Consider the following 27336-nt stretch of genomic DNA (forward strand, 5'->3'; position numbering starts at 1 on the left):
GATGTTGTCTCCACGAGTCGGTTCTCTGTTTAATTGCTCGAGGTAATTTTCGGATAGTGCACTCAGTATAATGTCACTCCATGCTCTGTCGCTACCACCCGTCCTAAACATCTGAGTGTCCCAGTCTATATCTGGTAAATTGAAATCTCCACCTAAGTCTATAACATGCAGAGAAAATGTATGTGAAATGTATTTCAGATTTTCTCTCAGTTATTCTGCCACTAATGCTGCTGAGTCGTGTGGTCGGTAAAAGGAGCCAATTATTAAACTAGCTGGGTTGCTGAGTATAACCTCCACCCATAATAATTCACAGGAACTATCCACTTCTATTTCACTACAGGATAAACTACTACTAACAGCGACAAACACGCCACCACCGGTTGCATGCAATCTATCCTTTCCAAACACCGTCTGTGCCTTTGTAAAAATTTCGGCAGAAATTATTTCTGGCTTAAGCCAGCTTTCCATACCTATAACGATTTCAGCTGTGGTGCTTTCTATCATCGCTTAAAGTTCCGGTACTTTACCGATGCAGGTTCGATAGTTTACAATTACAATACCCATTGCTGCTTGGTGCCTGCATGTCCTGACTTTGCCCCACACCCTTTGAGGCTCTTGCCCTTTCTGTACTTGCCCGAGGCCACCTAACCTAAAAAACCGCCCAGTCCACGCCACAGAACCCCTGCTACCCGTGTAGCCGCCTACTGTGTGTAGTGGACTCCTGATCTATCCAGCGTAACCCCACCACCCTATGGCGCAAGTCGAGGAATCTGCAGCCCACATAGTCGCAGAACAGTCTCAGCCTCTGATTCAGACCCTCCACTCGGCTCTGTACCAAAGGTCCGCAGTCAGTCCTGTCGACGATGCTGCATATGGTGAGCTCTGCTTTCATCCCACCAGCAAGACTGGCAATCTTCACCAAAGCAGATAGCCGCCGGAAGCCACAGAGGATTTCCTCCGATCCATAGAGACACACATCATTGGTACCGGCATGAGCGACCACCTGCAGATGGGTGCTCCCTGTACCCTTCATGGCATCTGGAAGGACCCTTTCCACTTTTGGAATGATTCCACCCGGTATGCACACGGAGTGCACATTGGTTTTCTTCCCCTTTCTTGCAGCCATACTCCTAAGGGCCCCATTACGGACCTGACGTTGGAACTCACAACTACCAGTAAGCCCACCCTCTGCGACCGCCCGGATCTTGCAGATGGAGGGGCAACCTCTGGAACGGGACAAGCAGACATGTCCATCCGAAGATTAGTATCAGCTGGAGACAGAGCCTGTAACCGGTTCGTCAGACAAACTGGAGAGGCCTTCCGTTCAGCCCTCCGGAATGTCTTTTGCCCCTGCCACACCTCGAGACGACCTCCCACTCTACCACGGGTGAGGGGTGAGCCTGAATGTGAGCAGTATCCTGGGCAGCCACAGCCGTAGTCCGATCGGGGGATGCGTGGGACGAGCTGGCCGTCCCCGACAAACCCCCATCTGGTCCTCCACAGTGATGCCCACTGGCAACAGCTTCAAGCTGCGTGACCAAAGCCAACACTGCCTGAAGCTGGGAGCGAAGGGATGCCAACTCAGCCCGCATCCGAACGCAGCAGTCACAGCCCCTATCCATGCTAAAAACTGTTTTGCAAAGAACGTCTGAACTAGTCTACAGAGCACAAACAATTTGACACAAAATTTAAACGGTTATTAAAATACAAGGTTGCCTAGTAAATGCAGTAATACAGTAATGCTGCTACTTGCGCACTGCTGACACACTGCTCGGCAGCAGAAAGAGACTACGCGATTTAACACTATTCTACATCTACATTTATACTCCGCAAGCCACCCAACGGTGTGTGGCGGAGGGCACTTTACGTGCCACTGTCATTATCTCCCTTTCCTGTTCCAGTCGCGTATGGTTCGCGGGAAGAACGACTGTCTGAAAGCCTCCGTGCGCGCTCTAATCTCTCTAATTTTACATTCGTGATCTCCTCGGGAGGTATAAGTAGGGGGAAGCAATATATTCGATACCTCATCCAGAAACGCACCCTCTCGAAACCTGGCGAGCAAGCTACACCGCGATGCAGAGCGCCTCTCTTGCAGAGTCTGCCACTTGAGTTTGTTAAACATCTCCGTAACGCTATCACGGTTACCAAATAACCCTGTGACGAAACGCGCCACTCTTCTTTGGATCTTCTCTATCTCCTCCGTCAACCCGATCTGGTATGGATCCCACACTGATGAGCAATACTCAAGTATAGGTCGAACGAGTGTTTTGTAAGCCACCTCCTTTGTTGATGGACTACATTTTCTAAGGACTCTCCCAATGAATCTCAACCTGGTACCCGCCTTACCAACAATTAATTTTATATGATCATTCCACTTCAAATCGTTCCGCACGCATACTCCCAGATATTTTACAGAAGTAACTGCTACCAGTGTTTGTTCCGCTATCATATAATCATACAATAAAGGATCCTTCTTTCTATGTATTCGCAATACATTACATTTGTCTATGTTAAGGGTCAGTTGCCACTCCCTGCACCAAGTGCCTATCCGCTGCAGATCTTCCTGCATTTCGCTACAATTTTCTAATGCTGCAACTTCTCTGTATACTACAGCATCATCCGCGAAAAGCCGCATGGAACTTCCGACACTATCTACTAGGTCATTTATATATATTGTGAAAAGCAATGGTCCCATAACACTCCCCTGTGGCACGCCAGAGGTTACTTTAACGTCTGTAGATGTCTCTCCATTGAGAACAACATGCTGTGTTCTGTTTGCTAAAAACTCTTCAATCCAGCCACACAGCTGGTCTGATATTCCGTAGGCTCTTACTTTGTTTATCAGACGACAGTGCGGAACTGTATCGAACGCCTTCCGGAAGTCAAGGAAAATGGCATCTACCTGGGAGCCTGTATCTAATATTTTCTGGGTTTCATGAACAAATAATGCGAGTTGGGTTTCACACGATCGCTGTTTCCGGAATCCATGTTGATTCCTACATAGTAGATTCTGAGTTTCCAAAAACGACATGATACTCGAGCAAAAGACATGTTCTAAAATTCTACAACAGATCGACGTCAGAGAGATAGGTCTATAGTTTTGCGCATCTGCTCGACGACCCTTCTTGAAGACTGGGACTACCTGTGCTCTTTTCCAATCATTTGGAACCTTCTGTTCCTCTAGAGACTTGCGGTACACGGCTGTTAGAAGGGGGGCAAGTTCTTTCGCGTACTCTGTGTAGAATCGAATTGGTATCCCGTCAGGTCCAGTGGACTTTCCTCTGTTGAGTGATTCCAGTTGCTTTTCTATTCCTTGGACACTTATTTCAATGTCAGCCATTTTTTCGTTGGTGCGAGGATTTAGAGAAGGAACTGCAGTGCGGTCTTCCTCTGTGAAACAGCTTTGGAAAAAGGTGTTTAGTATTTCAGCTTTACGCTTGTCATCCTCTGTTTCAATGCCATCATCGTCCCAGAGTGTCTGGACATGATGTTTCGAGCCACTTACTGATTTAACGTAAGACCAGAACTTCCTAGGATTTTCTGTCAAGTCGGTACCTAGTATTTTACTTTCGAATTCACTGAACGCTTCACGCATAGCCCTCCTTACGCTAACTTTGACATCGTTTAGCTTCTGTTTGTCTGAGAGGTTTTGGCTGCGTTTAAACTTGGAGTGAAGCTCTCTTTGCTTTCGCAGTAGTTTCCTAACTTTGTTGTTGTACCACGGTGGGTTTTTCCCGTCCCTCACAGTTTTGCTCGGCACGTACCTGTCTAAAACGCATTTAACGGTTGCCTTGAACTTTTTCCATAAACACTCAACATTGTCAGTGTCGGAACAGAAATTTTCGTTTTGATCTGTTAGGTAGTCTGAAATCTGCCTTCTATTACTCTTGCTAAACAGATAAACCTTCCTCCCTTTTTTTATATTCCTATTAACTTCCATATTCAGGGATGCTGCAACGGCCTTATGATCACTGATTCCCTGTTCTGCACTTACAGAGTCGAAAAGTTCGGGTCTGTTTGTTATCAGTAGGTCCAAGATGTTATCTCCACGAGTCGGTTCTCTGTTTAATTGCTCGAGGTAATTTTCGGATAGTGCACTCAGTATAATGTCACTCGATGCTCTGTCCCTACCACCCGTCCTAAACATCTGAGTGTCCCAGTCTATATCTGGTAAATTGAAATCTCCACCTAAGACCATAACATGCTGAGAAAATTTATGTGAAATGTATTCCAAATTTTCTCTCAGTTGTTCTGCCACTAATGCTGCTGAGTCGGGGGGTCGGTAAAAGGAGCCAATTATTAACCTTGCTCGGTTGTTGAGTGTAACCTCCACCCATAATAATTCACAGGAACTATCCACTTCTACTTCACTACAGGATAAACTACTACTAACAGCGACGAACACTCCGCCACCGGTTGCATGCAATCTATCCTTTCTAAACACCGTCTGTGCCTTTGTAAAAATTTCGGCAGAATTTATCTCTGGCTTCAGCCAGCTTTCTGTACCTATAACGATTTCAGCTTCGGTGCTTTCTATCAGCGCTTGAAGTTCCGGTACTTTACCAACGCAGCTTCGACAGTTTACAATTACAATACCGATTGCTGCTTGGTCCCCGCATGTCCTGACTTTGCCCCGCACCCGTTGAGGCTGTTGCCCTTTCTGCACTTGCCCGAGGCCATCTAACCTAAAAAACCGCCCAGCCCACGCCACACAACCCCTGCTACCCGTGTAGCCGCTTGTTGCGTGTAGTGGACTCCTGACCTATCCAGCGGAACCCGAAACCCCACCACCCTATGGCGCAAGTCGAGGAATCTGCAGCCCACATGGTCGCAGAACCGTCTCAACCTCTGATTCAGACCCTCCACTCGGCTCTGTACCAAAGGTCCGCAGTCAGTCCTGTCGACGATGCTGCAGATGGTGAGCTCTGCTTTCATCCCGCTAGCGAGACTGGCAGTCTTCACCAAATCAGATAGCCGCCGGAAGCCAGAGAGGATTTCCTCCGATCCATAGCGACACACATCATTGGTGCCGACATGAGCGACCACCTGCAGATGGGTGCACCCTGTACCCTTCATGGCATCCGGAAGGACCCTTTCCACATCTGGAATGACTCCCCCCGGTATGCACACGGAGTGCACTTTGGTTTTCTTCCCCTCCCTTGCTGCCATATCCCTAAGGGGCCCCATTACGCGCCTGACGTTGGAGCTCCCAACTACCAGTAAGCCCACCCTCTGCGACTGCCCGGATCTTGCAGACTGAGGGGCAACCTCTGGAACAGGACAAGCAGCCATGTCAGGCTGAAGATCAGTATCAGCCTGAGACAGAGCCTGAAACCGGTTCGTCAGACAAACTGGAGAGGCCTTCCGTTCAGCCCTCCGGAATGTCTTTCGCCCCCTGCCACACCTTGAGACGACCTCCCACTCTACCACAGGTGAGGGATCAGCCTCAATGCGGGCAGTATCCCGGGCAACCACAGTCGTAGTCCGATCGGGGGATGCGTGGGACGAGCTGGCCGTCCCCGACAAACCCCCATCCGGACCCCCACAGTGATGCCCATTGGCAACAGCCTCAAGCTGTGTGACCGAAGCCAACACTGCCTGAAGCTGGGAGCGAAGGGATGCCAACTCAGCCTGCATCCGAACACAGCAGTTGCAGTCCCTATCCATGCTAAAAACTGTGCAAAGAACGTCTGAACTAATCTACAGAGAGCGCAAACAAAACGACACAAAATTGAAGCGGTTATTAAAATACAAGATTGCCTAGTAAATGCAGTAATGCTGCCACTTGTGCACTGCTGACACACTGCTCGGCGGCGGAAGGAGACTACGCGATTTAACACTATTCGAGTACTAAAACGTGATGCTACAACTCTCAAATACTATAATACGCCCGAAATTTATGAATTAAACAATGCAAGTACCAAAAACACGCAAAGAAATTAAGAATTAAACTATGTAACAAATGAGTGAGCTAGGAGTATACGACTTGCTGCTGCAGCTGCTTATCCAACGGCGGCAGGGAGCACACTGACTGTGACCAACCGACACTGGCCGTTCAAAACAAAAACAGTTGACAGACGACTACGCGAATTTACACTATTCAGGTACTAAAACGCGATGCTACAACTCTCAAATACTATAATACGCCCGAAATTTATGAATTAAACAATGCAAGTACCAAAAACACGCAAAGAAATTAAGAATTAAACTATGTAACAAATGAGTGAGCTAGGAGTATACGACTTGCTGCTGCAGCTGCTTATCCAACGGCGGCAGGGAGCACAGGTACTAAAGCGCGCTGCTACTTCTCTCAAATACTATAATAATCCCGAAATTTATGAATTAAACAATGCAAGTACCCAAAAACACACAAAGAAATTAAGAATTAAACTATGTAACAAATACGTTACCTAGGAGTGTACGACTTGCAGCTGGCAGCTGCTTATCCAACGGCGGTATGGAGCACATTCTTAGAAAGTTTTAAGCAGTTGGAAAAGGTATGGGGTGGCTGAAAATATTGGTAAGTACTGCTTTCGGAACACATTCTTAGAAAGTTTTAAGCAGTTGGAAAAGGTATGGGGTGGCTGAAAATATTGGTAAGTACTGCTTTCGGAACAGTAGGTTTAGCTTTCTGGGACACGTGATGACTGGAGAAGGGATTAGTCCCGACCCAGAGATATTGGCAGCAATTGCAGAGTTTCCACTTCTACAACCAGAAAACAACTGAGAGGGTTTCCAGGGATAATAAATTTTTATAGGAAGTCATCTCTGTAGAAACGTTAGCTAGTCCCCGACTCTACCAACTGTGAGGGAAAGGAACACAGTGGGTGTGGGATGAATGTGCAGACCGAGAACTTAATAATTTGAAAGCGGCGCTCGTCAACGCTCCTATTTTATCACATACTGACTTATCACAAGATTTTTGTATGGCCACTGACAGCACGAAGAACGGTTTGGAGGTTATGTTGTTTCAGGTGTTGGAACAAAACGGAAAATTAGTACACAGAACAATCGCCTTTGGTAGCAGGGTGCTATCCAAAAGTGAAATGAATTACTCTGTTACCGAACTTGAAAACCTTGAAATAGTATGCGGATTTAAAAGGTTTACAAAAACAAAAGACTATACGGATCATAGGGCCCTAGAATATCTCCTAACAACCAAACTCTCACATGGAAGACTAGCGAGATTGGTAGCTGTGCTTCAGGAATAGCAATTTTCGACAGTCTATGTATAACAGAAGAGACGGCTGAAGCATTAGATCAAGCGCACTTTTAGTTGTTCTACCTCAAAAGGGTTGCATTTGAAAACTTCATCAATGTAAAAATTCGGTAAAACCAGAATGAGCAGGAGAAGGACCCAGATCTAGTCAAAATAAAGGGAAAATAGAAGGATCGGACGCAGGCCCGCATAAGGCAGCACTACTTCTTGGGAAAAAGGATTTCTTTTTATGGGGCAAACGTTAATGTTTCGTTGTTGTTGGTGCGCATACCAAATGAGTTAATGTATAATCTTATATGGTATACACACCTAAGTTACGTACATTTCGGTCCACGAAAATGTTTTATGAAGATGAGGAGTGTCTGCTATTTTAAAAACATGGAGAAACGTATAAGGAAAGTACTAGCCATCTGTAAAAACTAGCAAAAGGCAAAATCCATTACTGTAGGGACCCAGGCTCCTTTATACACAGTTATTCCTGAGAAACTAAGGCCGATGGCAGCGACAGATTTAATGGGACCATTGCCAACACAATGACAGGCCATCAATATATATTGGTAGTACTGGAGCTGACATCCAAACCTGTGACGTTGACACAAATGAATAGGGCGACTGCAGCATCTGTGAGTAGAGCCTTGTGCAGAGACATGATAAACCGAGTGAGAACTGTAGATTGTGTTATCTCAGATAACGGACCTCAATATAAATCTTGAGTATGGGATAGAACACTAAGAAGGTATAAAATAAAGCCCATATTTATTACTGGATTTCGTCCGAGTTGGAACACCTTGGAGAGAACGATGAAATATTTGGGTAATTTATGTAGACTATTCTGTGGAATGAATCATGCTAGGTGGGATGTATTTCTTAAAGATTTTCTGGATGTGATAAACGAGCTCCACCAGAGTACTACATTGATGCCAACTATGACGGTTCTGAGGAACAGGGACCCTCCAGAGAAAATTCGAGGACTCATCGATTTTCCACAAAGAACACGCTGACAACCTAAAGTCATAGTGGGTGGGGCTTTGCGCAATATTCAGGTCACTGGAGAGAAGCACAAGATGTGCACAGACCAAAAGGTGCACGTAAGGGAGTTTGTAGTTGGACAAAAAGTCTTAGTAAGTCTTATAGGTTGTCCAATAAACGAATGAAGCAATGCCAAAAGTTCTTAAAGAGATACAGCGGCCCAGCACCTATTAGAAGACTAGTGCACGCAAATGGGGTTGAAATTGAATCTATGACACCAGGAAAATCTTTGGCACTCCATCATGTGATTTTTTTTCTTTATGGCGATTTTAAACACTTTATGCAAATGCGGGCTGTCAGCAGCACAATACGCTGCCCTTCAGCCTTGAGTTTGACAACAAGTAGTACATAAAGGTGACACAGAGAAGCCAGTCAAAATGGTGGGCAAAAAATGTAGGCACTAAAAATAGAAAAAACATGGAGCAGTTCACGCTGGACGAGAAACAGCACTAACACTAGGCGACACGGTGCACATAACATGGATGATGGCGACGGCATGTGAACGGTGGTTGCGTGACGGCGAACAACACTACACACAAACGAAGGCACACACACGAAACACTGACGGCGACGATCTCCGGCGCGCGAATGTTCACTGAGCGTGTACGAGTCCGGGGATCTGCCAAGAGAGGAGGAGGCGGAGAAGGAGGAGGAGGAAGGGGAAGGGGAATGGGAGAGGGGAGAGCAGAGATGCCATGGGCAGCGGAGAGAGGGGGAGGGAGGAAGGAGCAGGGGAAGCCCAGGGGAAGAGGGGAGGAGGAAGGGGGGGAAAGGAAAGAGAAGGAAAGGGAAGGGGAGGGAGGGAGGGAGGGTGCCTAAAGAAAGGACACAGGAAGTGGGGGGGGGAGGATCAAAGTTGATAGGAGGGGTAGATGGAGGGGAGGAGGACATCGTCAGGGAGGGGGAGCTGGCGGAAACCACCTTGGGAGAGGGTAAGGAGGGTGGAGAGATGGAGACCAGGTGGGACGTGGGAATACAGGCGTAGCAGTGGGCGGGGGTGGGAGAGGATCGGGAAGACTAGCAGGTGAGGAGGATCAAGTTTACGCGAGGTGTATAGGATCCGTATCCTTTCCAGGAAAAGGAGGAGGTGGGGGAAGGAGGTGAGATCGTACAGGATCCACGTGGGGGAGGGGAGACGGATGCGATAGGCGAGGCGGAGAGCATGGCGTTCAAGGATTTGGAGGGATTTGTAAAAGGTAGGGGGGGGGGCGGAGATCCAAGCCGGATGGGCATAACAAAGGATAGGGCGGATGAGGAACTTATAGGTGCGGAGGATGGTGGAGGGGTCCAGACCCCACGTACGGCCGGAGAGGAGCTTGAGGAGACTGAGTCGGGAGCGTGCCTTGGCTTGGATTGTCCGGAGGTGGTGAGTCCAGGAGAGGCGACGGTCGAGGGTGACGCCAAGGTACTTAAGGGTGGGAGTGAGGGCGATAGGACGGCCATAGATGGTGAGATAGAAATCAAGGAGGCGGAAGGAAGGGGTGGTTTTGCCTACAATGATCGCCTGGTCCATCATGTGAGCCATCTCAAGCCACTTATAGACTAAGTAGGAAGAATTAAAGTGAGCTTCTATAGCGAAAGTATATATTGTATACAGTTAGCAATTAACATAAGTTATTGCACTGAAGGGATATGTAGATTTGTCAACATTTTCTATACTATTATCATGTTAAAAGAATTAGCACAGTACATAAAAGGGCAGGATGTCGAAAGTGAGAAAATTAGGGTACGTGTTGTGTACATACTTCCACGTAGTCAGCGCGTACACAGCTTTCCCAATAGAGCGCGCCCCGCTAAGCACAACAGCGCAGGCGCAGCGCTCGTCCGTCTCCGCATTACGAGATGGTGCTGTCTTAGAGATGGCCAAATCCTGCTTCCGCCGATCCGCGTATTAATATGTAACGCAGCCAATGAGATTGCTGCTAACGTAGAACCTTTTCTCCTCGCGGATCACACTCGCGCAGTGATACCTGAACGCGTGAGGTATTATAACGAGTGTACAGATCTCCGATTAGTCAGTCTGCGTCAGTCTGCATTAGTCTGGCTTAGTCTGCATTAGTCTGTAGTCAAGTTTCAGTCTGCACCTAATAAGATTACCATATTCCTGTACATGGCCATGAAGAGAAATGTACAGACACTTTGTCAAGTATCAGAGATATGTGAGAATAAGATTAACGTACGAAGACCAAACGAACTTCAGATTGTCAATTGTAAATAGCATCCAGAATCAAGTTAAGTAAGGTTTATGATTTTTATTATTGTAATAAATGTGTCTGAAAATTAATCAAGTTCTCTTTAAAGTCGGTCACCGTCAATCTGCTACTCTAATTGTGCAAGTGACATTTCTATCGTCTGACCTAACGGCAGAAGATAAACACACCACGATAAGACCACGAGACATATTGCTGACACTCGCCTACTTCGTTAGAGCGACAAGTCAAATAATCTGATGGTGTGTGTACCGAAGGTCTTACAGTACGCACGGGGTCCCGGGTTCGATTCCCGGCGGGGTCAGGGATTTTCACCTGCCTCGAGATGACTGGGTGTTTGTGTTGTCCTCATCATTTCATCATCATCCAGGAAAGTGGCGAAATTGGACTGAGCAAAGGTTGGGAAATTGTACGGGCGCTGATAACCACGCAGTTGAGCGCCCCACAAACCAAACATCATCATCATCATCATCATCATCGACATCCATCGACATCTTACAGTACGCACACCACAGTATGTTTCTTTGTTTATGTGCACATCAGGCTGAGTGTACAATTTAAATGGTGTCTGGAGTTTAAGATGTGCTATCTGTGTATGACAGAATAAAGTAAAAATGAAAACGTATGCTACTGAAAAAAATAAATAAGTACATAACAGAATGTTGTAAAGATGTGAGAATAGGTAAGGTTGTTACGTGGAACGTATTAGCAGAGAATGTCTGCATTCTGAAAAAAAATTAGAGCTACTTAACGAAATGAGTGTCTGTTTCCAATATTTAGCAATGGGGTCACAAATGAGTGACTCGCTAATGGTGGTTTGCAGTGACACGCAGGTGTGTCGTCCAAGTATGATTTTTACCCATTCAGAGAAACGAGAGGTCAGTAGGTGGGCTGCTCCACGTGCTGTGAGAGAGCGCACCGTTATTTTTATATGGAAGCGTTGTATTTACGCCGTTCAGAGAGACAGAAGAATTGTGTAAATGGTGGCCAGTTCTGTGGAACACCGTATGAGAGCACCGAAATATTGTTTGAGTATTACAGGGACATGAAATGGAAATAATAAGGGATGGACACCTAAAAATTAATAAAGGAAAGTAATAAATGCTATACATTCAAAGCACAGCACATGACATCACTGGTAATACATAAGGGCATGGCCGTCTTTTTGCTGAGCAGTGACTTTATATAATGTACTACAAACTTTACATTTGCAGGAACCACAAGAAAAATAAAATGTAACTTTATTAAGATAAAGGTAATATCAGCAGCTCTGGAAAAAGGACAGTGGCAGGTATTACTGATTAAAAACATGAGTGAAGGTATGTGACAGAATGATTAAAGAAAGTATCACTAATTTTGTTCAAAACTTGCTATGTGGTTTACGACTGTCCACAGGACGGAAGCCGAATCATGATACACTCCTGGAAATGGAAAAAAGAACACATTGACACCGGTGTGTCAGACCCACCATACTTGCTCCGGACACTGCGAGAGGGCTGTACAAGCAATGATCACACGCACGGCACAGCGGACACACCAGGAACCGCGGTGTTGGCCGTCGAATGGCGCTAGCTGCGCAGCATTTGTGCACCGCCGCCGTCAGTGTCAGCCAGTTTGCCGTGGCATACGGAGCTCCATCGCAGTCTTTAACACTGGTAGCATGCCGCGACAGCGTGGACGTGAACCGTATGTGCAGTTGACGGACTTTGAGCGAGGGCGTATAGTGGGCATGCGGGAGGCCAGGTGGACGTACCGCCGAATTGCTCAACACGTGGGGCGTGAGGTCTCCACAGTACATCGATGTTGTCACCAGTGGTCGGCGGAAGGTGCACGTGCCCGTCGACCTGGGACCGGACCGCAGCGACGCACGGATGCACGCCAAGACCGTAGGATCCTACGCAGTGCCGTAGGGGACCGCACCGCCACTTCCCAGCAAATTAGGGACACTGTTGCTCCTGGGGTATCGGCGAGGACCATTCGCAACCGTCTCCATGAAGCTGGGCTACGGTCCCGCACACCGTTAGGCCGTCTTCCGCTCACGCCCCAACATCGTGCAGCCCGCCTCCAGTGGTGTCGCGACAGGCGTGAATGGAGGGACGAATGGAGACGTGTCGTCTTCAGCGATGAGAGTCGCTTCTGCCTTGGTGCCAATGATGGTCGTATGCGTGTTTGGCGCCGTGCAGGTGAGCGCCACAATCAGGACTGCATACGACCGAGGCACACAGGGCCAACACCCGGCATCATGGTGTGGGGAGCGATCTCCTACACTGGCCGTACACCACTGGTGATCGTCGAGGGGACACTGAATAGTGCACGGTACATCCAAACCGTCATCGAACCCATCGTTCTACCATTCCTAGACCGGCAAGGGAACTTGCTGTTCCAACAGGACAATGCACGTCCGCATGTATCCCGTGCCACCCAACGTGCTCTAGAAGGTGTAAGTCAACTACCCTGGCCAGCAAGATCTCCGGATCTGTCCCCCATTGAGCATGTTTGGGACTGGATGAAGCGTCGTCTCACGCGGTCTGCACGTCCAGCATGAACGCTGGTCCAACTGAGGCGCCAGGTGGAAATGGCATGGCAAGCCGTTCCACAGGACTACATCCAGCATCTCTACGATCGTCTCCATGGGAGAATAGCAGCCTGCATTGCTGCGAAAGGTGGATATACACTGTACTAGTGCCGACATTGTGCATGCTCTGTTGCCTGTGTCTATATGCCTGTGGTTCTGTCAGTGTGATCATGTGATGTATCTGACCCCAGGAATGTGTCAATAAAGTTTCCCCTTCCTGGGACAATGAATTCACGGTGTTCTTATTTCAATTTCCAGGAGTGTATCAAGAAGAGGCCCACCTAATTATTCATTCGTGTATGTTTTGTGCAGATGTGCCCTTTATTGTTCACAGATGTCCACTACGACATCCACGACAAAACAAAGAGACATGAGATCGAATGATCTTGTGATACACAATGACAGTGTTGCACTTTCAATAGGGTTGTCGCTAGACTAGCATAAACATCCTGCTGGGCAGGAGTTTAACAAGTAGTCTCACAAGTAGTATTTGCTATTATTGACATTTGGATGTGGTGATGATCATAGTTCTACTGTTATGTGTATTTTTTATACGTACACAGGTGCCAACAGATATTTAATAATTAAATTACATAGGCTGAGGAATATGTCCTTTTATAACATTAACTTTGTACATGAAATTATCATAAGAATAATAAAACTAAATAAGTGAGCATCTTGGCTGATTGTAAAACTAGAACAATAATAAATGTAAAGATAAATGACCTCACTGCTGAGCGCATCTTAAAAAAAATATATTTTGTAACAGAACCATGTCAATGAATTTTCTTATTTATTTTATGGTAATTGTTTAAATCATAAACTAATTGTATGCAATAGTGGATACCACACTAGAAGCAACTACACGATGTGCTTGATGTGCAAATGGAATGGGAGTCTAACGGCACAGCAGCAGAGAAAAGCGGAAGCAGAGGACGCCATCGGTAAGCCAAAGCCATGTCGCTGACGTGGGCAAACAGCAGGCCTATTCAAATTTGGCTACCTGAAGACCTCGGCAGCATGCGACGACTGAGTGAGCGGGTAGTATGGGGCAATCTGCGGCAGACCTGCTGGGTCGGGTCAAAAAGGTTGTTTAAACGGCCACTAATGTCTTGTCTCCACTACTGTATTACAAGATGGAGATGAGCTAAGCAAACTGCACACATGATGGAGTCAGTTAATCCTACAGCACAACTGCTAATAGCTGTACGGTATTGTGATCTCTATTGGTTTTTCCTTCTGCTGTTCTCTGCCAGACAGAGACTGATAAACATCTTAATCTGTAGCAGTCAGTCACCTGGCACTGACGTGTGAGGAATCTGGGTCACACAACAACACAAGTTCAATGTATTTTGCCACTAAACAGATAGCCTATCTTCCCTCAATTCCTTATACCCTTATACAAAATACAATATTTAGATAAAGAGAAAGAAGCCACATGAAGAACAGAAGATTAGGATCACATAGTAAAAAGAAGAAACATAATAACTGAAGGCTAGATACTATTACACTTCTCTTAGCCCCTGCAGAGCAGTTTTAGTTGAACTATAAAGATCCTAGCTGACTGTACCTCCCATATACTGTGTGCAAATTCTATGAAAACATGGCTGTTTCAAAACATACACCAACTTACCTCGCTGTATATTTCAAGGATCCTTCCATATCATCAACTGTGTGAGAGATTAATAACCTGAAAGGGCCAACAATGGGCTGAGGGACCAAGGGCTGCCTTGCAAAGACACCATGACCGATCTCAAACAAGTTGTTGAACCAATCTTCGCTTTCTAAACTTCACAAGAAACTGTGGCTTCCATCCCTGTACACAAATGAAAATTAAAGTGTGTTGTGAAATCCGAATCAGTGTGTGACTCTTGATAAAAAAAAGGTGTACAATTTGATGAATACTAACTGTTTCTGATATATTTATCATTATTGTAAACATCCAGTACTTATTTTTTTAGGGTAGTTTTAAGAATATATTCATGTAAAATTATTGTTTGTCGTTTTCTTTGATAATAATGCTATGGGTTTTAACATTTTAATATACTACATTTTTATGCACTGTGAACAAGAACATTAGTTAAACTTGGTGGTATCTTACTACAAATATTAGTTGTCACAGTAAATGCAAATGCAGTTTGTCAAATAACGCTTTAGAACATAAGGTTTTTAAAATGTTTTAAGAGTATAAACCTTAGGGAAACACTAGACTTGTGCTATCAGTTTGTAAAATGATGTTTTTTTTTTAATGCAAATCAAGAGTATAAATATGACCAAGTAAAATTACACAGGATGTTTCACAAAATTTTATATAATTGTATCATGACCAATAGATATAATCTAGAATAATTGGTGTAAGTACTTGTTTTGCATATTACTGGCTAAATGAAGCACATGTAGTTTATTGGACGACCAGCTTGAAAAGATTAGGACACTTTAATATATCTTGCCTCAACTTATATCTTAGGGATTGATGAATGACAGAGAGCATGGGCCTTAAGTCTAAAGAAAGTTGGGAACTGCCATTTCCGAAAGAGCATAAAATACATTTTGTACAGTTAGTTAAATTTCTTTGGTAACATGGGTTTTTGCGTGTTATCGTACATTCCAATTGTCAAGTCTCAAAAAGTTGTTCCAAACATAAAATGCTGACAGATTAAATAATAAACATGTAGTAATGATATCTATGGCAGTAAGCCCATGAAAGAACGCAGAATGGCTGTAAGAGAACATATCGTGATTCAATTGTTCCTCTGCCCTCGTATTCTTATTAATTCACTTGTACAGGCAATTGATGGTTATATTATTTTGAACTTAATGAGGTGATACTATAAGAATAACCCCATCCTAGTACAAAATAATTCACTAGGTGGTGGTACTGTAAGGTGGCTATAATTTCGCAACTTACAAGCACTCATCTGCATACTTTGTCGTGATTTACAACCAAAATTAGGTACCATTACATATGTTGTACATCATATACATGAATATTTTAAGAGGCCTGGCATTGACTCGTACACCTTGGAAACAGTTGTAAACGCTTATTGCATGAAAGGTGATGGAGTGTCTTTATTATCAAAATGGCGTAATCAGTGATTGCCTGTACTGGTAGAGGTTGGAACGCCAATGGTTATGAAACGGCAGCCGTAACGCAGGCCCTGAGTGGAAAAGCCCGCACAGGTGTGTTGGTCCTTCTTAATGGAGGAAGTAGCCCTATTCGGACGGTTGGGGCACCTGAGTGCTGAAGTACAATAGAGTGGCGGCTGGCCGATTTGTACCTACGCCGGAAGGATAACCAGAAAATCTGAAAATGTTGGACGCAGCAGAGAGGAACAAGGAAGCGGTACCTCGGAAATCACGAAGGCTGTGTTATTTCGGAGGATTTCTACTCTGAGAAGCGTGCCATTGTATGAATTCCTAATTAACGGGGATAGGTATTCCCTTGCAAACTTTCAGTGCTGAACGACAAAATACTGAAATATGGTTGGTCGGCGCACGTATCCCAAATAACATATTAGTTATGATTTTATTAAATCGGATGATTCTTTTTGATAGTCCCTGTGTAACGGTATAGCAGCTGATAAACGTTTTGGGGTATGAGGTTGCGGTCCATGAAACTCTCCTGTACCTAACATTTCACACAGGACTGCCCTGGACGTCTTCAGAGGCGTTGCTTCTCCGTTGAGCCTTACCGACCTGTGAATCAACGTCTCTGAAGACGTGCAGCGCATTTCAGGACGGAACGTTAGGAACAGGAAAGTTTTATCCACCACGACGTCATATCCCGAGAGGTTTGGCTAAATGGCTCTGAGCACTATGGGACTCAACTGCTGAGGTCATTAGTCCCCTAGAATTTAGAACTAGTTAAACCTAACTAACCTAAGGACATCACAAACATCCATGCCCGAGGCAGGATTCGAACCTGCGACCGTAGCAGTCTTGCGGTTCCAGACTGCAGCGCCTTTAACCGCACGGCCACTTCGGCCGGCCCCGAGAGGTTTACCAGCAGTAATGTCACCTGGTCGCGGAAGCCTTCTTTCTATCATTATTAAGATATAGGTTTAAAACCTCACCTGACGACGAATTATATAGTTACAATATAGGTTTAAAACCTCACCTGACGACGAATTATATAGTTACAGTGCACATTTAACTGACAGTTTACAACCTCCTTATGGCTATTCCCTTTAAAGCTATCGGGATGTATGTGATAGCTTGTGCTACCTAATTTTTTCCCTAGACGTCGCGCATAGAAACGGGATGCTTCCGGGGCTTATACCTCGGGTTATATTAATAATAGAAAGGTAGGGTAAAGTGTTTTTGATAGCCCTTGGACTGGGCACCATTTTTATGTCCAACAGAAGGGTCATCTTAGTGTCATTATCCCATAGTACAGGTTCAAAATATAAATATTAAATATTTCTTCCTGCTTAGACAACTAGAGCGAAACGGTCGGTTCGCTTTGAATTTGATGTGGTACACGGCGGGCCTAAAGAGTCATTTGGAGGCACCATTAGTACATAGACGGTTGCTTATAAAATCCGAAAATAGGTTTTTTGGCAAATTTTTTCGTACAAAAACCTAGCTGCGGATTCCAAGACGGGTATGCATTGCAACTGGCTGATATTTTCACGATATACTGGTAAGATCCCAACAGCAGAATATCTTGACAATTTCCTACATATTTTTATCGGTATCCGAGGTACAGAGTGTAACTTCTACCTTTAATAATATTTTTTTACTTAAATTGCAATAACTGAGAAGGTGAAACTCCTACATTATATAATTCTGAAACTGATGAGTGAGATTGAATGCAAGTGGCACTTTTTCTATTTTTTTAGCATTGTATTTGTCACCTACAGCATTATTCTTGACAAACACAGCTGAAGCTCTCCTATTCATTAATTACCCACAATATTCAAGGATAACGCGATCTGACTGCTTCAAAATTAACTCAAAAGAATGGCCCTGAAGTAGAAGAAATCCTAACAATAACGCATACATTTCATAAGACACTTACCTCACGGAAAACTTCATTACACGAACTACAGCGATACAACAAGCACCAATACAGCCAGCTAAATAAAAGATTCTAACTACTGTAGGTTTTGACTTCTAATATGCATGTGGTTAGCAAAGGAAAGTTTTTGTTGCAGAGCAAACAATATTTTTAGCTGATTTTACCTTGATCATGTGACAACCAGTTCAAAAAATTATACAATCATCCGTGAAATCAGGTTCCAAAAATTATGTAATTATCAACTATATTACATCCCCATAACCGACACGTCCATACCGTCCAATCGCGCTAACACTTCAGACCTCTAACCTCCATCTCTGCTAACTACTAACTTCCAGCTTCCATCACTGCTGGATATTCACTCCCAAACTGCGAGTCCGACCAGCCACAGAGTCTCTTCCAGAGCTATCAGAGTTATTAATGCAGTCTATTGCGCTGCCAACATACAAACATATACTCAGGCTACATACAAAAGGTTCAAAGTTACCCTACCTGTACATACGTCACTCACGTGAAACTCGGTGTGAGGCAGAAGACATCGAAGAAATTCAGAGGCGGGCTGCTACATTTGTTACCGGTAGATTCGACCAACACGTAAGTGTTACGGAGGTGCTTCGGCAACTCGAATGGGAATTCCTGGAGGAAAGGCGATTTCTTTTTTTTTTTTTTTTTCGAGGAACGCTGTTGAGAAGGTTTAGAGAACCGTCATTTGAAGCTGACTGTCAAATGTTTGTACTATCGCCACAATACATTGCGCGTAAGGACAACGAAGGTAAGATACAAGAAATCAGTGCTCACACGCAGGCATGGAGATAGTCGTTTTTCCCTCGCTGGATTTGGGAGTCGAACCGGAAAGGAAAAGATTAGTAGTGGTACATTGTACCCTCCTCCACGCACCGTACGGTGGCTTTGGGAGTACGTATGTAGATGTAGATGTAGATATAGAAACGTAGTTATGAAAGTGTAGCAGTATGGAGAAGTTTGCCGTAAATTGTCTCCACTATCACGAAAAGTGTTCTGTTATAGAATTCCAAAGACGTGCAATATTTTTGTCCAGGTAAAATCTGGTCTGAAATGTAGAATTGGTTTTCCCGTATTTCAATTTGACATCGGTAAAGCATAAAAATTTTACTCATTCATGAAATCATTTTCATGACATAAGACGTGGCAGGGGAAAGGAAGGATGTAAAAACGCTCCTGTAGGAGCACAAACCGGCAACGGCCAATATGCATTGAAAAATATCTGGGAAAATTTTTTAAAGTGCTGAGGAAGGTAGACAAGCAGTTGGGACCACTCAGGGTTCTATATACTGGTGTAAGTTCGCGCGTTTTGTGCGTTTTGCGTATAAATGCTATAGCATAACGAGTAACTTAATTTCATGTTAAATATTCCTCGATACTATCAGGTGTGTATATCGTAAAGAATGCTTTAAACGGGGAAATCTTTAATGACTTGCTGTTACCAATATTTCAGTTTATGTCTTACTGCAGGTAACAGAATGATTTTCAGATGAGCGGTACTCTAAAATTACTAATCAGTGAAAAATGCACCGTTCGAATGAGGTGTAAATTCCAGAGGAACCGTTCATCTTTTAATGTACGTATTTGAGTTGCTGTGTTACATTTTGAAATGTGCATATTTCTAACGATTGGCAAATGATACTAGTGCCAGTGCAGTATTTTTGTATATATAGGAAAATGAATAAACCGTAGACACCGAGAGAGAAAGATGGGAGGATTCTTCGCTCTTCTTATTTTTCTAGTCCAAGAACAGAACGAAAGCCCGTGAGACGAAGGGATCTAGGGGTCTTACGCCAGAAAGCAGGATTGGAATTCCGGGGAGAGAAATTCTTTACGTCTACTTGGGAGCTTGTGTGTGAATCCGGAAAGCAGGCTACTGAATAATGCAAGGCGGGGCCCGCCCCTCCTCGCAAAAAGAACTGTGCGCTGTGTGCACGGCCGGCGCCGCCGTGCGCATGCGCGAGTGCAGGGCACACATCGCGCATTCGTCCGCTCACGGGGACCTCTGCGGAGCGGAATGCACCAGCCACTGTGGCCGACGGACGTTCCACGGGGCTGCTCGTAAAGTCGAGACGCTCAATTTGGACCCGCCACGATTACCGTGAATCACAGTGAACACTGTCTTCAGTGGGAAACTGCTGGTCTCGTCAGTGTCGTGAATACAACTTTTACGGATTTGTTTGCCCCCATTAACAGCTACCTACGATGCAGAAATTGTGTTGACGGGGGATATATGCTACAACTGAAAACTAAAGGGACTAGAAGGAAGAAAAAGACAAATCTGTTCAAAATATGTGATGAAAGAACTGCTTCATACAGTTTCTTTGTTTGGTAAAATTAAGGTGCCAGCTACCCTGTCTACACCTGTGCAACTCAAGTCACCGTTCGATGTGTAGCGGAGGACACATACGGCAACAGATTTGCTTTGCTCCCTTCCTGTTCAATTCGAGACGACACGGGGGAAGACAGTTTGCCAGTAAGTGAAACTGAGCGCATGGCTGTTTGTTAAAATGGGACATTCATAAAAAAACAAGATGCACCAAATAAGCAGTTCTGAAGGTAAAATAACAGATTTTATGTCACACCTTTCACGAAATTAATGCACTATGTATGTTCAACTTTTTCATGAAATTAAAAAATTTTATTTAAGAAAGTAATATAAGGTATATATCTTTTTCTAGGAAACTATTCAAGAAATCTCTACAAAATTTTCTCTATTTAATCACTTTGCAAAAGCTTCTCTCGTGAGATCTATTGAATACATCGAATAGGAGAATTTCAATAATCTTTTAATTACAATTCTTTAAGTATTATATAAGATTAAGGAAAAATTCCAAGGAATTTGCCCCATATCTCAGCATACACTCGGAATTTCGAAATTTACCTATGCGACAGCATTTACTAGATTTAAAAAAAAAAAATAAGCGCACAAAATTTCATAATTCTATCCATCATGGATACCGAAGGAAAGGTAATTAAGCTTTAAAAACACCATAAGTTTCAAGGAATGCAACTTTAATTTCAGCCTAACGTGTTTCCTTATATCACCTCTTCAGAAGGCCCCAATTTTGTACTCAGGGTCCTCTTTCCTTTGACGGCTTCTTTTACTGTGTTCTTGTTTACTGCCGTCTTCCCTTTGCTAGGTCTTTAACTTTCCAGCTGGAGATAGGTGCTGCACATCTAGTTTTCTCGAGATGTCTTGAGTGAAATTTCCTATCATAAGCCCCATTTGTCTAATATCTTCACCCTCCCTAGTTTTCCATTGATCCGAGGCGGGAAAGGCGCCAGTAGTATCTGTGACATGAGTACGATCGATTTCCTAGAACACAGGTTTTTGGGGCTTGGGCCAGCTCGGGATATATGGGGGTGTCGACGGCGAGTAACGGGAACGAAGCTTTGAGAAAGGAAGGCGGCAGTGCGCGAGTCGGCGATTGGCTGACGGGCAGAAGCGAAGACGGCGTGCCCGAGGCCGGGATGCTGTTATCACGTGGTTATACTGGAGGCGGCGGGAGTTGGCCGGCGCTGTGCATTCTCCGGCAACCTCGTGAGCTGTGGATGTGCCCGCTTCCTTGCAGGGACACGCTGTTAAGGTCTTGCGATGTGATGGTCTGACATCTTCGCAAAATCGCCACAGCATTAAGACACCCAATTAAGTATTCTAAATACTAAGAGCGCTTAGTCAACTGGGATTGTGACCGCTCTTGGTACAGTAACACGTTGCCGAAAGTGTCATGTTATGTGTGTTCGATTTCATTTGATGACTCTTACTAACTGTGTGCCCTGCTTCCGCATAATATTGATGTATTTGCAGAATGTTACTTCATTAGCTATTATTAGCAAGTGTTTAATTTGCTTACGAAATCGGTTAGACTATGTCAGCCAGCCGGAGTGGCCGTGCGATTCTAGGCGCTACAGTCTGGAACCAGGCGACCGCTACGGTCGCAGGTTCGAATCCTGCCTCGGGCATGGATGTGTGTGATGTCCTTAGGTTAGTTAGGTTTAATGAGTTCTAAGTTCTAGGCGACTGATGACCTCAGATGTTTCGTCGCATAATGCTCAGAGCCATTTGAGCTAGTCCATGTCAGTATATCCTCTGCGTGCAATCTGAGCTTTTATTTCTAAAGGTTTCGGTGCTGAGCCTTGCAGACCCACTTAAGGTGAGCAATATGTGTGTAATTAAGTTCTAGTGAGTGTCGGTTCTCATGAGCAGGTTTATTTCCCACCCTTAGCGTTCGTTTATTTGTTTCTCACTTACTGTTTCACTTAAAGGACTTGGGAGTGAAATTAGTTGTTGTTTAGCCTTGATTTTATAGTGTTAATTTACTGGTCAATCTTGAATCTTAAAGTTAAGAAAAGTTATTTGGTCTCCTGTGGTCGGGTGTGGTCAGTGTTTCACTGAGATGAGGCAGCGGGCAACCGAAGCGCAGGGCTTCCTTTTAAAGTTTGGCTTACGGGCGGTGGACTACGATCTAGCTCGTGTGTTCCTCTTCGGTAGCGTTTTCATGGTTCACATGTCGGTGGCTTACTCGATGTGGGTTGAAAATGGGGGCACGTCTTGTTTCGAAGCTAAGTGTCACTTCCCTCAGTCGGTTCCACCGTTCGAGGTTAAACTTTGGCCTTACAAGCTTGGGCCTTACTTCTGTTGTTATACATTTATTATTGTACAAAGTTGTAACTGAAAGCCCATCTCACAAACATTGGAATTTGAATAATTACGTGGTTCGCTCTACAAGATTCTCTAGTCTAGTATTTTGCAAGATTACCCAAGTGACGTTTTGATAAAAATATTCTAAGTATTGGTCTTAAAACTGAAGCGGTGTGTCCACTGTTATTTTACATGTAACGTTAAAGTGTTGGAATTGAAAGGGTCTTAAATAATATGTTTTAACTAGAATTGTTTTGTTAAAGTTATGGTTAAATTCACCCTTAGAGGCGTTTCTTAATGTTTATGGGAGATCGTGGGCTAGTGATTTATTAACTTGCATATGGTTTTATGTAATGAGTGGTTCGTAAATAACCTTGCCTGAGTGGCGTTTGTACATTTTTATGTGAGATAGTTTTCGGTACTTAATAAGCACATTGGAATTGAAATGTTCACTTTATTGGGTCTGCCCTTACATTCCCTTTAGATTTAAAGGTCAAACAAAGCAGGTGTTAAGTAAAAACGTTCCATCCATCATGAAATGCAAGATGTGTATTGTAAGTAGCATTTCTCACTACTGTAGTAGACTAAAATGAGATTTGAGGGCACTGTTTTCAGATGAGTGATTTTAGAGACTCACTTACATTAAGGGTTTTGTTTCTAAGATACGGAACAGAGTCACAAATGATCTATAAAACCAAAGAATATGAGTCGGAACTCTCTAGATTTATCCCTAGGAAGTTTGCTCAAAAGTAATCTATGAAATCGGAGTTTAGGGAGCTAGTACTGAAGTGTTGGTTCAAAAAGTAGGCGTGGCAGGAACGCGCCTCTCACATTAAATTGTTTTTCATGTGCTTCTGATGCGATTTCACCATTGAGATTTTGTGAACTTATTGTCCAATAAATAAAAAATGAAGTGAAAGTGTACATGTTCAGTAATGTCATGAACGTCCCTCCATAAGCGATTGTTGAAAGGTAATGCACGATCGATCGACAGCAACGTTAGTACTTGTAGCTTTTATACATTTCTCTCCAGTCTGTTGAATTTCATTTTATTGCCCTACTCTACACGGCTGATGAAATATAGATTAAAATGTGGGCCCAATGCATACACTGGACTTGGGCGGTACTGGTGGCAGGCTATTTCCAACGGTAAATTGCGATGCAGTATTTTTATTTAAGATATAACCAAAACTAGTGTAATCACTTACAGCTAATTCTATTTTCACTTACACAAGTAGTTTTAAACTTGTGCATTTGGAAAAGACGAACATACAGTATGAAAATGGATATGAACTGGATGACAAATGAAAAAAAAATACACCCATGAGGGAAGGAGGATATAAAATGAAACTTCAAGGACTGAAAGGATGTGTAACATTATTTCAGTGCTTGCAACATTTGGTCAAATTTACAACATATTTACTACAATAGTAAATGTAGTAACTGTTCGTGTGTAAGGGGGAACTTGAAGTAGACTGGAGCAGAAGTGAGAATTTGGATCGAGGATGGTGGCGTAAGAGGGTAATCCGTGCAGCTTCGGGAACCACTGTGACACGGTGACTGGTAAGCAGGGGACCCGGCCCCCGTTCCTGACCTCGGTACACATTTTCACTCGCCGATTTAGTCTACATACATTATATGAAAAACCGAACTCTAAATTCACTAGCTGATGCATAAGTCACATTGGGAACCTCCTGCAAAAGGAATGGACTGTTAAGCCACTGCTAGGGCAACAGTAGACTACCACACGTTACCGACTACGCTATTTCGCCAGATGAGATGCAGATTTTCTTATTTACTTTTCCGCTGCCACTTAGAATTCCGATTTCCTAGGCATAGGTATCACAATTTCTGAGGAATGTCTTTCTTTGGACTCTGTAACTAGATGCTCAATTAAAATTGATAAAGTTGTTATCTTGCCTCCATTAACTCATCACGATATATAAGTCTAAACGTTTTGCATAGCGTACGAAAAACATGTACACTTGATAGGCCCAAAATAGGCCGGCGGAAATCGCAGCGAATGTCTGGTACACCAGTGACGTGAATCAAATGGAACATGATACCCTTTTGCTATTTACTTATCTACAAAAGAAATTAACAAACGAAGGAGCTGATCCCCCATAGTAAAAAATACGCGTCAGAACAGTGTTGCAGAAACAACGAAAAGCGTATGCCAAATTGAAATGAACGCAAAATCTCGAAGACTGATGATCTTCTATGGGAGCTTGAAACATAGCACGGACGTCAATGCGAGATGCTTGTAATAGTTTGCACAACGAAACTTCGTTTCGATATCTGGCAGAAAATCCAAAGAGATTCTCGTCGTATGAAAAGTATTACAGCGGCAAGACACAAACAACGCCTTCTCTGCGCTATAGCAATGCATATATTATCGCTGACAGTGCTGCTACAGCAGAGTTACTAAACAGAGCTTTCTGAAATTCTTTCGCCAAAGAAGACAAAGTAAATATTCCAGAAGCCGAATCAAGAGAAACTTCGAAGTAGAAATTTTCGGAGATGTGAAGGAACTTACATCATTTAATAAAAACAAGTCATCCGGTACATATTGTATGCCAGTTAGGTTCCTTGTAGAGAATGCTGATGCAATAGCTTCATACTTAACGATCATATACAGGAGTTCGCTCGACGAAAGATCTGGCCCAAAGCCTCGAAAGCTGTACAGGTCATACCAATGTTCAAGAAAGGCTATAGGAGCAATCCACTAAATTATACGTCCATGTCATTAACGTCGATATGCGGCAGGATTCTGGAACATATATTGTGTTCGAACATTATGAATTACCTCGAACAGAACGGATTATTGACAAATAGCCGTCACGGATTTAGAAAACATCGTTCATCTGAAACACAACTAACTCTTTAATCATGCCAAGTGTTGTGTGCTGCCGACAAGGGAATTCACATTGGTTCCATAGTTCTAAGAATCCAGAGGGCTTTTGACATCTAACGTCACAAGCAGATTGTAATCAAACGGTGTGATCTTGGAATATCGTCTGATTCGTCATTTCATGTCAGTTAGGTCGCAGTTCGTAGTAACCGACAGTAAGTCATCGAGTAACACAGAAGTGATTTATGGCGTTCGCCAAGGTAGTGTTATAGCCCTCTGCTGTCACTTATCTATGCAACCGATTTAGGAGACAATCTGCATTGTATTCGGGAAGTGTAGGACAACAGAGGCTGGAGGTTTGAGTGGAAAACAAGTTTCATCAGTCAACTGAACTTCACGAAATTTATGAATACAAACACTGTCAGACGGAATCGTACACTGAGTTCCTCTCAGACAACTTACAACACTGTCACTTCAACTCTGTATATGTCCATAGTTACAAGCTGTGAGTGCACACACTTCACAAGACAGCAGTCTGACTTCGCACTCCCGTCCCTGGTGGGGTGTGCACTTTTAACTAGTCCGGGAGCGCACGAGTACACAGGCCGCCCGTGAGCCCGTGGTAGCGTGGCGTGGCGTGATTGGCCCGTAGGTGTCGTTGCCGGGGTTACCGCGGAAGCAGCTTAAGGGTGGTCGGGCCTGCGTGTTAAGCAACGGTGAAACTGCCGCCTATCGGCCGTGGGCCGAACGCCGTCTGATTCCTGGCCACGAAACGCCATGCAGTGCGGTGCTGTCATTCATGATACCGAAATCTAAGCTACCGTCTTAGGATGTCAGCAGATGGTGCTGCAGTGGACCGCATAGTAAAGTCATCAGAAAATCAAAACAAATTGCAAAACGGTTTAGGTAATATATCTGTATGGTTAGAAAATTGGCAATTGGCCACAAATAATGAAAAGTGTGAGGACATCAGCGTGAGTGCTAAAAGAAATGCGTCATGCATCGTTTACACGATAAATCAATCAAATATGAAGACCGTAAATTCGACTATGTACCTAGGAATAACACTTACGAACAACTTAAATTGGAAAGAATACACTGTTGTGGGGAAGGCGAATCAAAGACTGCGTTTTATTGGTAGAACACTTAGAAGGTCTACAAAAGAGACTGCTTCCACTACGCTTTTCCGTCCTCTTTCTGACTACGACTGAAACATACAAGTAATTGAAGATTCTGCACAGGTGCCGTCCGTCGGCAACTGCAACAGCGCAAACTGCAGGTTTGGCTAGCGTCTGATTTTATGTTCAGGCACGGATATCTTGCCGTGTTTCCACGTTACCGTGCAGAACCTGTCGGCCAACGATGCTACGAATGTGGCGGCGCAGTTTTATTGCATGTTTTTTGAGGGTGCGTCCCTAGGCCAAATGTCTAAAAGGCGTTAATCCTTCCTCTACAGCCAATGTTACACGTGTCCGTCGGTTTCATCGGTATATCTGCAAACTTCATAATGTAATTTGCTCCTGCACAAAATGGAAGATAAGTCAGATTTCAACCACGCCCGTTTTCTGCGATGTTCAGTGTACAGATAAATCTTGTTAAAATAACTGGAAATATGTGACACTCATGCACAGTAATGCTATGAGATGCACAGTAAGAATGGTATGAGTTTAACGTCAATACAAAAACGTAAAGTAGCAAGAACAGACACTTCTAATAAGTAAAATTCAGTAGAAATAAGTACTTATGCGTTTGGGCGCTGATGACCA

Source organism: Schistocerca cancellata, unplaced genomic scaffold (genome assembly GCF_023864275.1).
Source record: "Schistocerca cancellata isolate TAMUIC-IGC-003103 unplaced genomic scaffold, iqSchCanc2.1 HiC_scaffold_1106, whole genome shotgun sequence".
Lineage (NCBI taxonomy): Eukaryota > Metazoa > Arthropoda > Insecta > Orthoptera > Acrididae > Schistocerca > Schistocerca cancellata.